The sequence below is a fragment of the Orussus abietinus genome, unplaced genomic scaffold (genome assembly GCF_000612105.2).
Source record: "Orussus abietinus isolate OABI.00-Male unplaced genomic scaffold, Oabi_2.0 scaffold15, whole genome shotgun sequence".
NCBI lineage: Eukaryota > Metazoa > Arthropoda > Insecta > Hymenoptera > Orussidae > Orussus > Orussus abietinus.
The window spans coordinates 1,550,887-1,561,031 of NW_019396010.1; the positions used below are offsets into that span (position 1 = coordinate 1,550,887).

Below are 10,145 nucleotides of genomic sequence, written 5' to 3' on the forward strand. Positions count from 1 at the left end.
CGCGAATCCGCGTCCCACACCGCGTCCATTGCTCACGGGCCGCGCATTAAGTCCGGGGAATTGCGTAATTGGCTGAAAAGTAGAGTCGGCCTCGCGTAGGTGAGCCTCCTAGCGAGTACCTCGTTACTATCTCCGGAGAGATCTTCCAGGAAGGCGCGAGCACGGATCTAAGTCGCGACCCCCCGCGAAGCCGCGCTGGAAAAACGACCGGAAACCGCCAACTCGCGTTTCCCGTTTAAAAGGAGAATCCCCGGGGGAAAAAAAATTCGAAAAAGGAACCTCGAGGATGGCGAAGGACTGACGACTCTCGAAAGGGCGCCATCCGAAACGTTCGCCGGTTAGTTTAACTAACCGCGAGCCGGGGGAGGAAACGAAAGATAAAAAGGGGGAAGGAAATAAATGGGACTAACAAAAAAAAAAAATATAAAAATAAAAATACAGAGAATATTGCCTCCCTGTATGGATATATTTTCCCAAGCGCACGAGAGTCGCTCGGGCTCGCCCGGAAGGTTTTCCCCCTCGAAGGGGATGAGATAAATAAAAAGGAAAAAGGAATGGGTAAAAGAGAGAAATACCCCGAATTTGGCTCCAAAACCTGGCCCGAAAAGGAGCCCCGGCGTTCGGCTTTCTTGCGCCCGGAGTTAAACAAGAGGAAAAAGAATTTCCACCACTCTGATCCTCGACCCTCGGATGGATGTGTGAGGGAGAGGAAGAGAGAGAGATAGGGACCCTCCCGACTGCGCATCCCTCCAGCGATGAGTCAGACTCCGAACCGCAAGGACCAGATAAAACTCCGGAAAGGGAATTCTAAAGTCGAAACGCGAAAGAGGCACCACGTAAGGTCCGTTCCGCGTTTTTGTTTTTTTTTTTTCATGATAACGAAACGCGAAAAACGTCAATTACGAGTTATCGTGCGGATAAATCCGAAATGTCCCTCGAGAGCGTTAAGGTGGTGTTTAAAGTAGCGTCAAAGAGGTCTCGTTTGTCAAACCTTCCTTGGAATTTATTACAGCGAATTGTTTAAAACATTACAATGTGAATATGGAGGCTGTTTAGGCATTTTTAAAATTGATTATAAAATATGAAATTCCACGGGTGTCAGGACCTTCCGTATAGCTACAAAGGGCGCCGAGAGAGGAGGAGAGCGTTTCTTCCCGACGACGACTCCACCGTCGGAGCGGTACCGGTCCCTCTGGTCCCCCTAGGTGCACCTCTGGTACCTCTGGTACACCCTGGTACCTCTGGTGTATCCTCTGGTACACCCTAGGTACACCCTCGGTGCACCAGCCAGGGCCGGCAAGGCCCTCGACGGGAAAAGGGCTGTGAAAACGTTGTAGCGAGACCTTCGCCCGCCAACTTTTCCCGGACAACGGCTTCATTGTGCCCGGGGCGCATAATGCCGCCTCGTTAAAAATAATTCATTTAACCACAATGGCCGCCCCGTCGCGCACGCTCGCCACGCATCTTCCACGGGGTCCTCTCTCACTCTCTCTCTCTTCCTCCCGGTGCGGCCCAGTCGCCGCGTCTCGGCCGCACCTCGCGCCCGGCATTCAGCCCCGGTCGCACGAGCCGATAACGAGGACGGGCCCCGACGTTGTAATTAACGCAATAAATAAGTATCGCGCAAATCGCGAGAAAAGGAGTCGCCATGCTTTCCGGCGTGGCTTAAGGGGATGTGAAAGTGACATCCGAGAGCTCAATCGTTCATAAAACTTTTCATAAGACTGGGTGTCTCAAATCGTTTCATACTTTGGTACGTGAATATGGAGACCCTAAGGTAGGTCCTGAAATTGGTGAAATTTCATTTTTTATAAACTATTTTTAAAATACCTATAAAGAAATTTGAAAAAAAAAATTGAAATTCCATGAGTTTCAGGACCTTCCTTATAGTCTCCCTATTCACGTTGTAAAGTTACAAACTATTTGGTAAATCGAGTTGGGAGGAAAGTTTCACAAAGAAAACCTCTTCGACGCCACTTTCACATCCCCTTAAGCGACGCGACGTGACACGTGGCGCGCCGAATCTCGCATGTGCGGTATGACGTTTTTCGGCAAAAAGCGAGTAATCCTTGAGTAATGGAACTTTGAGGGAAGGTTTCCGTCAGATGTTTTCTCGTCTTTGGCCTCGATATAAATGATCGCTCGAGAGGGGAGACAGGCCGGACCGAGAGAGATCCCATGCAACATTGTATGGATTAAGAGCGGAATTCAGATCGGAATCCGAGGAATGGTCCACGTGTTCATTTTAACGTATCGCTATCGACTTTCATCACAACTCCGCGTGTTTAAGGAAAATCTTGACCGATCGCAATTAATTTTTCTTCGTGTCTAGGGAAATGCGATTTAGCAAATTTAAAAGCTTTTCACAAAACTGTAGCATACTTAATCCGGATCCCTGTATACATTTCATACGTACCTTCAACCTGAATTAATTTAAGAGAAATAAATTTGGAGACCCTCGTTACTCCAATCGACGTACAGGAATTTCCCTTAACATTGAAAATCTCGGACACGCGAGTAATAACGTGGTACCAAGTACCATGTAATTAATAAAATAGGTTTTCCTCGGTATTATCAGATAAGATCCGAGGATCTTAGGCGTCCATCTGGGGGTAAAAAGAGCAGGTTAAACGAGCTCCTGGTTCTGCATGTAATTACCCGAGGCAATTACTAAACTAGACGGCTCCATTCCGTCGATCCTTATCCCGGCGACTTTTTCCGGCCCCTCCACTTTCTCACGGCTTATCATTAGGGAAGCTCTCTGTACGCTATATCCACGTGTACCCGGTGTCAAAGCTCGAGCTATCGAATCACGTCCCGGGATTTGAAAGCGCGTGATTACCAATAGCCGGGAGGAGAGGCGCGAAACCCGGCGTCGGGACGCCCGGACAATAATGGCCGCCTCCGTCCCTTTGATCGCTCGAAACGGCGCGCGTACTGATAAATGCCTTTGTTACCCGCGTACCTGCCGAGACTACATCGCCACTTTTCAACAAACTCTCATCCCCCTAAGCGCCTTTCCCGATCGTCGACCAAGGCGTCGCGGCGAACTCAAAAAGAGAAGGAAAATAAAAAGGGGGGACAATCAGCACCCTTAAGGGGATGTGAAAGTGGCATCCGAAAGCTCAATCGTTCATAAAACTTTTCTCCGAACTGGGTGTCTCAAATCGTTTCATACTTTAATACGTGAATATGGAGACCTTAAGGCAGGTCCTGAAACTCGGGAAATTTCATTTTTTATAAACTGTTTTTAAAATACCTATAAAGAAATTGAAATCTCATGACTCTCAGGACCTTCCTTATAGTCTCCCTATTCACGTTGTAAAGTTTCAAACTAATCGGTAAACCGAGTTGGGAGAAAAGTTTTACAAACAAAACCTCTTCAAAAATAAATAAAAATGGAAAAGATAACCGCGGAAAAGTCCGTCCACGGGGAAAATTTGACCGGATCCGGCCGCCAAGCGACACGCGTGGAGTAACGAGAGGTGAACCGGCGGTGAAAAAACGTTGAAAAAAATTGAAAAAAAATAGAAAATAAAAATAAATAAGAATGGAAAGGAAAACCGCGGAAAAGTCCGTCCACGGGGAAAATTTGACCGGATCCGGCCGTCAAGAGACACGCGTCGAGTAACGACCGAACCGGCCGGTTTTTGGAGGCGTGCCAACGTGGGGCTCGGTTCCCCCTTTCCTCGATTCCTCCTTTTCGGATATAATATGCCATTTAGTCCGGATCCTCCCGAAGAAACCGAGAACTCCTCTCTCTCTCGCGACCGGCCCTCTACCACGGGGTAGAAATTAAATTAAGCCCGACGCGAGATGTCACGGTGGAGGCTAACGAGCTGGGACTTTAACGAGGGAGCCACCGGTGGGGGCGAGTATTTTTACGAGCAACGAAAACATTCGTTAACGGGCCGTTATCTCTCTCATATGAGGTAGGAAGGTCCCTCGTGCGCGTTTATCGATGCGTTTCGCTTTTTTCCGATCGATGGGCCGGTCTAGTCTTAATTGGGAGTGATCGATCGGCCGCGTGGGCGATCACTTCCGATCGATCGACACGACGCTCCGGGATTTCTCGACAAGACCTTCGAGACAACTCGGCAGAGATTAATCGATCGAGCACTCGCCGTGGTAATTCCGCCAATTATCGAATTAATCATATTTTTACCACCGTCGCGTCGATGCCGTAAGTGTAATCGCTGTTCGGTATGTAGGATTTCGCAGGCAACCCTTTCGGTATTAAATTTTCTATTATCACTAGTCCTGGCTTTATCGGGTACTATTGTAAATCCATGGAAATGCCGAGGCTTAAAAAATTAAACGGATTAACAAGTAACGGCGGTAAGGGGTTACGTTGGAGCAATTTTGATAAGGAGTATCGATGAACTTCGGAGGATTAATTTGAAAGGTTTTTGGTAAGACTCTTTCAGGGGACTTTAAGCGGTAATTAAGGGAGGACTTAAACGAGAGTTAAATGTCTGGGAATAAAATCGACGAAGTTAAAATCGATCGCTCGTGTCCTTGCTCGCTTTCGCGATAACAGCGCAGAGACGGTTGCCGTCGAGAGGTCGGCGCGTATTTCCTACGAGATTAGACAAAGAAGATTTACAAAGTCCCGATATAAAGTGACTCAAAGTATAAAGTGCACCGCCATGGGCCCGTGTTAACAAGCCCGGCCTTCTGAATCATGTCGCTCGTCTTCGGCCCCGCAAATTCACCGGGGGGGATTTACATCATTGTCCCAAATGACCGTAATTTTCCCCCTTTTGCCAGAGCACTTTGAACAATTACAATCCAGTCCTCGTGGACTAATTAGGGATTTTATAATACTCCTCTGGCCCGATTTACTTAGGGCGAGATTGAGTCTAACCATTCGCCCAACATGCCTTAGATTCCCATTACACCACGGAGACGCTATTCCTGCGCCACAATTAGCGCAATTAACCCCTTAACGCACAGATTTAAAAAAAAAACCGGCCAAAAGAATCAATTTTTTTATGTAAAAAAAACCACGAACATTGTCTTGGCAATAAAATAAAATTCTGGATTATATTCGAGGGTGAAAAATTATAGTAGCGAACGGTTAGACTTAATCGAGATTAAGTCTAACCGTTCGATTACACCACGGAGGCGCTTTTCCTGCGGCACAATTAGCGCAATTAATTCGGAAAATTAATAGCCGAAGGTTTTGTAGTATCGAAAGGTCGGAGGAAACCGCATCGGCTCCGGGTTTTTCATTATCGAATCGCGGCAGAATCGGGGAACAATTACGGGAAATCCCGAGTTAAGTACTCCGCGAGAGGCTTATCAACCTCCAATAGCGGGCTTTCGCGATTCCCAATCGAGGGTTCTCGCCATTTCCTCCCTCCCCGATCCTGAAACCGTGGGAATAGTTTTACAGGGGGATTTCGTTTAAACTACCACGAGCTATGTCAGGAATCCCGAGACTTGGCATTGGCATGCCACGGAGAGATGTCAACGTTAATATGCGCGAGCTGACTCGGGCGCCCCGAGTGCTGCAGATTTCTCGAAACTATTCGCAAATGATCCGGGATTTCCTTCCTTCGGACAATCTTCGAGGAATTAAAATCAAATTAAACAAAGAGCGCATGGTTTTATATACCTCGCGTCCTTATACACATCTCATATCTAAGTATGAAGATCCACAGACCATCGATAAGAAACTTCACAACAGTGAACATAGAAACTACTCCATACCAAAAAAAAAAAGAAACAACGTAATTTTAAATAATAATTAAATTCATCGACAAAATTAGGACCAGTTTATTGAAATTCTCAAAAAAATCCATGCAGTAGAGCATATAAAAAAAAATCATGTCATAAGCGAATCAGACTAACTATACAACCCTGGCTCGGTTTAACATCCTCGGTACGCGAGTACAAATGGCGACTCTTTGTATTATATAAAAATAAAAATAAAAATATATATATACGTATAAAGGACCTTTCCAAAGAAAGGGCAAAACGAAGAGAGTCGAGGCGCATCCCCTTAAGGGCGCCGCCAAGGAGTCCGAGAAAAGGCAATCAGGAAATCGTTAAGGGCTCCGCCACCCGACAACCCGGCGCGTTATATTCCCGTCGAAGAGAGCAAACTTCCGTCAAGACTCGTTCCCCGAAGCCAGGGGAAGAGGATCGCATCGAAAGTAGACGGAGGCTCGTTACCGCGGTTACCCGTGGTCACGCACATCATGCGTTAAGCGTGTACGCAACACCTGGACGGTAGGAGGTACAGTCGGCATGTCGGAGTGCGATATCGTGCGTACCAAGTAAACGAGTTACCCGTAATGTCACGTAGCCTGCCTCGAGATGGTTATCCGAGAGCCGCTTAACAAAGGTGAATGATTTCCACGAGTGCCCTCGCGGTGGGTGATAACGCACTGATAAAGACGTCAGGCGACTTGGCACCTCGCTCTAACGTTACCTCGAGAGATCATTGCTCGATCTTGGGTTCAAGTTACGTACGTGTAAGACATCGTATAATCGTCCTACGTCTCGATTAAAACGTGACCGGGTTTAATGATTAATCGATTAGATGTCAAATTGAACGAGGATCGATTATCGGCGCCGTGATTTCACCGAACTCTAAGTACTCGTTTGCGGAGTCGCATATAAAAGTGCCCTGTGCTATTAAAATACGGTATTGCGATTCTTCGTTGAAAATCGACGAAAGGATTTTCCATTCCAAAAAGGACACCCATGAAAGTGTCCCTTAGCTTTCCGGTCTACGGTGTTAAACCAAGGATAAAAAGTCTCGCCCCTGCCCCTGGTAAAACCTCCCCCCATAAAGCCGAACATGGCGCGAAACTCTACCTCGTCCCTAACCAGTCCCACCTCCACTAACCTACATTTTCGGTCAGTACCCAGTGCTCATTATCCAGCAGAGGGACTCTAACACTTCCACCTGGGTCCCAGGACATTAATCGCAATTAACCCCGTCTAACCCTTTCCCAGGGAGTCGCCTAAAAATTTCCGAGGATCCTCCTCGACAGACGTCGGTTTATCCTCCGAGAGAGAGGGAGAGAGGTCACGTGTGCTCATAAACCTGGGACAAACCCGGCACCGTGTATACGCCAGGCTGGCTCGTTTCCTCGAAAGCGAGAGGAGGCACCCTGGCCATGTGTATCCCGTGGAGCGAAGGAGGAGAGGACGAAGAGCGAGAACCGAGGAGAGGCCTCGAGAAGCGAGAGGGAGCGAGAGGGTGCGAGTCGGGCAGAAGGAGTGCGAGAGAGAAGGAGCGAGGAGCGAGTCACGGTTGGCGTACATTCGGCAGAATGGGAGGCAGCAAGAGAAAGAGAGAAAGAGAGAAAGAGAAAGAGAGAGAACGGCTCGAGCCATTCGCCGGACGGAATAACAAACGCGGCCCGACCCGGGTCCTCTCCTCTCGCTCCAGGGGTGTGTTCCACTCCCACACAGGTACGCCGACCGGCCTGAAAACTTTCCCCCGTCGGTTGAAGTCCTGGTGAAATGGTCTCCAAGGTGGAGCCAGGACTCGCCCCGAAAGGGTTGTTCCTCGGCCCCGGTTCTCCGGTAAGATGGTCAGTGGTACACCTGGTGCCCAAGGCCGTCCGTAGGTAGCACTACCCGTAACACTATTTCTACCAAAGGTGCCAAAACACACCTTTCAAAATTTTAACTTGAAATTATTTTCAAACATTAATCATTTCTTCTCAATGAATTTTTTCAGTTTTCGTATAATAATTGTTGGATTTATTTAGCGGTATCATTTTCCTCCAGCTCATCGAAACCTTTCGGTGGAAATAGGTATACACAAAATCGTGGTAGAAATAGTGTTAACTCGTCCGGTGCGTGTCAGTGCGGCGTCCGTTCCGTGTCAGTGCGGCACCCGTCCCGTTCCGCACATTTCCTCCTCTCCGGAGAAAGAATGGCGTTAAACGATCGCCAAACAAGCGCCAGTCAGGAAATCCGCGTACAACCATAAGAAAGAATAACCTTTCGATCTGAAAACCTCCGATGGGTAAATTTATTCTTTCTATGGTCGTACGTCACGTCCATTCACAGACCGGCACGGCTCGTAGTGGGAACGTTTAACGCTATCCCTTCTGAACATAATACACCGTGAAATATACCTCCCGGAAGCAGGGAGACAACAGGTACACAAACGTGACGAGTCCATACGTTCCGGCATGTTTAACAAGAAATGACATACATTCCGGCATGTTTAACAAGAAATGACGTACATTCCGAATGTTGCCTCGATTGAACCGATACGAAGATTGGTCATAGGAGACCAGGTTAGGTTAGGTTAGGTTAGGTTAGGTCAGTTCAGGCTGTTAAAAGCGCATTCGGGGGAGCAGTATGGGAGAAATTAAGCACACATCTAAGTGTTTCCCGTATATATACAGCGTTTTATGTTTTCTATTTCAGTAGAGCGAGTTAGGTTAGGTTACGAACCGGCAGGCTGGGATCGTAAACGAAGGCTCGCGTCTCCCAGCCAGCTGCTCGTTCCCTCGGCTCCTTGACAGAGCCATATCCCAGGAACGTACCTGTCGGCGGGAGGTACCCGTCGACGAGGACGTCTCCGAGAAACGAAGCCGGGTAGGAGGAAGCGGGCCAGAAAAACCGCAGAAACACCGGCACGCAATGCCGAGCACAAAGGATTCTCACTCGATTCTCAACGCCTCATTTTACTACCACAAAGCGACACCTCGAAGGGGGATCGGAGCCGTGTAATGATTTTTTTTTTTTCTTTCATTTTTTCCAAGACAGGGGCTTGACATTCCGGTTCCTTTCGGCCGCGTCCAGAATATCCGCTTTTTAAATCCAGAGCACGGGAATAAACCGTAGGAAAAAAGAATAAGAAAAAAGGAAAAAGAAAAGAAAACAAGCGATTACAAGCGCACATGTCCTTCCCCCGAAAAGAAAGATGGCGGCCGCGACCTGTCGCTCCAAAAAGTGGGAATTAACGCGACTCGTTTCCAGATCGACGAGACTTGCAATTAACCCCTTTAACTGTATCAGGAGACTCGGTAGAGTTCCGCGCCAAGTGGACTAAAAAGCACGCGCGGACGGGACCGAATTTAGTAACCTCGAGGTAAACGTGAAAATAATCGAGAGAGAGTGGGTAGGTATAATAGAAACAATTGACGCAAAGACGTACTCGGGGTCATTCCCGAGTGTTTACGAGTACCCACGCCCCTGCGGGAGGTAATCCCGGCCCCGTGGCGCAGCGTCTCCCGAGGGTTCGGGGAAACCTCCCGGCCGAGGTGCGCGACCACGGCGGATCGTTCCCGGCGAAGAGAGGAGAGCTAGGTAGAAATATCCCACCAGACGGAGAGGGAACGAACCCGCGCCCAGTGGGCGCGAGAGAGACGCAGCGCGCGCAGGGTAACGCCGGACGGTCCCTCGGGAACGGAGAAAGGGGGAGACCGCCGGAGAAAGAGGTTATGCTCTCACCGTGGCGCGCGGTGAAGGTTGACCTGCGTCGTCGAATTAATCCATTATCACGTGGTCGGAGCAACGGCTGCGTGCGGCCCTGCACCCTAGTCCAAGGCGAGAGACGCCTCCACGCTGTGGAAAAGTGAGGTTAGGCACTGCCACTGGAGACTCCGCGCACCGCGTCGACAGGGACGAGTCGAGGGACGCGTGCGCGCGTCTACGTATTCGCGCACCGTCGGACGGGAGAGGGCGCGACACGTGCGGAGCTGCGGACGCGAAACGACCCCACCACGCCGAAGGGTCGGAGCGCACTGAGCGCAGCGGCGTCGCGCGGCCGGCGAGCGGCCCCGCCGGGCGGAGTGGGGGTACGCTCTCCCTTCCCCACGCCCCGCTCGCCCCCGACCTCCCGCTCGACGCGGCGTGCCGGCGTACCCCCTCCTCTCGGCCGGTGCACCTCCCTGCGCGACTGCCACCACCACACTGACGCTGCCGTCGAACGCAACCGCGCCGCGCATGCGCTCTGCCCGCAGGGCCCGCGTCTGCCGGTGACGTCACGCCGGGCGCCGCGGATAACGAGATGGCCGCCCGACTCCTTCAACCCTGCCGCGCTCTGCTTTACCCGCCGAGCCTCGAGGAGGTCCTCGGAGAGGAGGGAGCGGAGCCGGGCTTTAAATAGAGTCGCGAAGGAACGGATACCTTCGAGGAGGAACATTTCTCTTGCGAGTCCTCTT

General features: G+C 49.9%; 1 protein-coding gene across 2 annotated transcripts in view; it reads right to left on the minus strand.

Moving 5' to 3' along the window:
- Positions 1-9,689, minus strand: part of LOC105696538 (frizzled-5-like) — a 35,851-nt gene extending 26,162 nt beyond the window's left edge. For both annotated transcript variants that reach the window (XM_012419090.1, XM_012419089.1), the window contains exon 1: positions 9,433-9,689. The gene's annotated coding sequence lies outside the window, so the exon portion shown is untranslated. The remainder of the gene's footprint in view (positions 1-9,432) is intronic.
- Between the last annotated feature and the right edge of the window lie 456 nt (positions 9,690-10,145).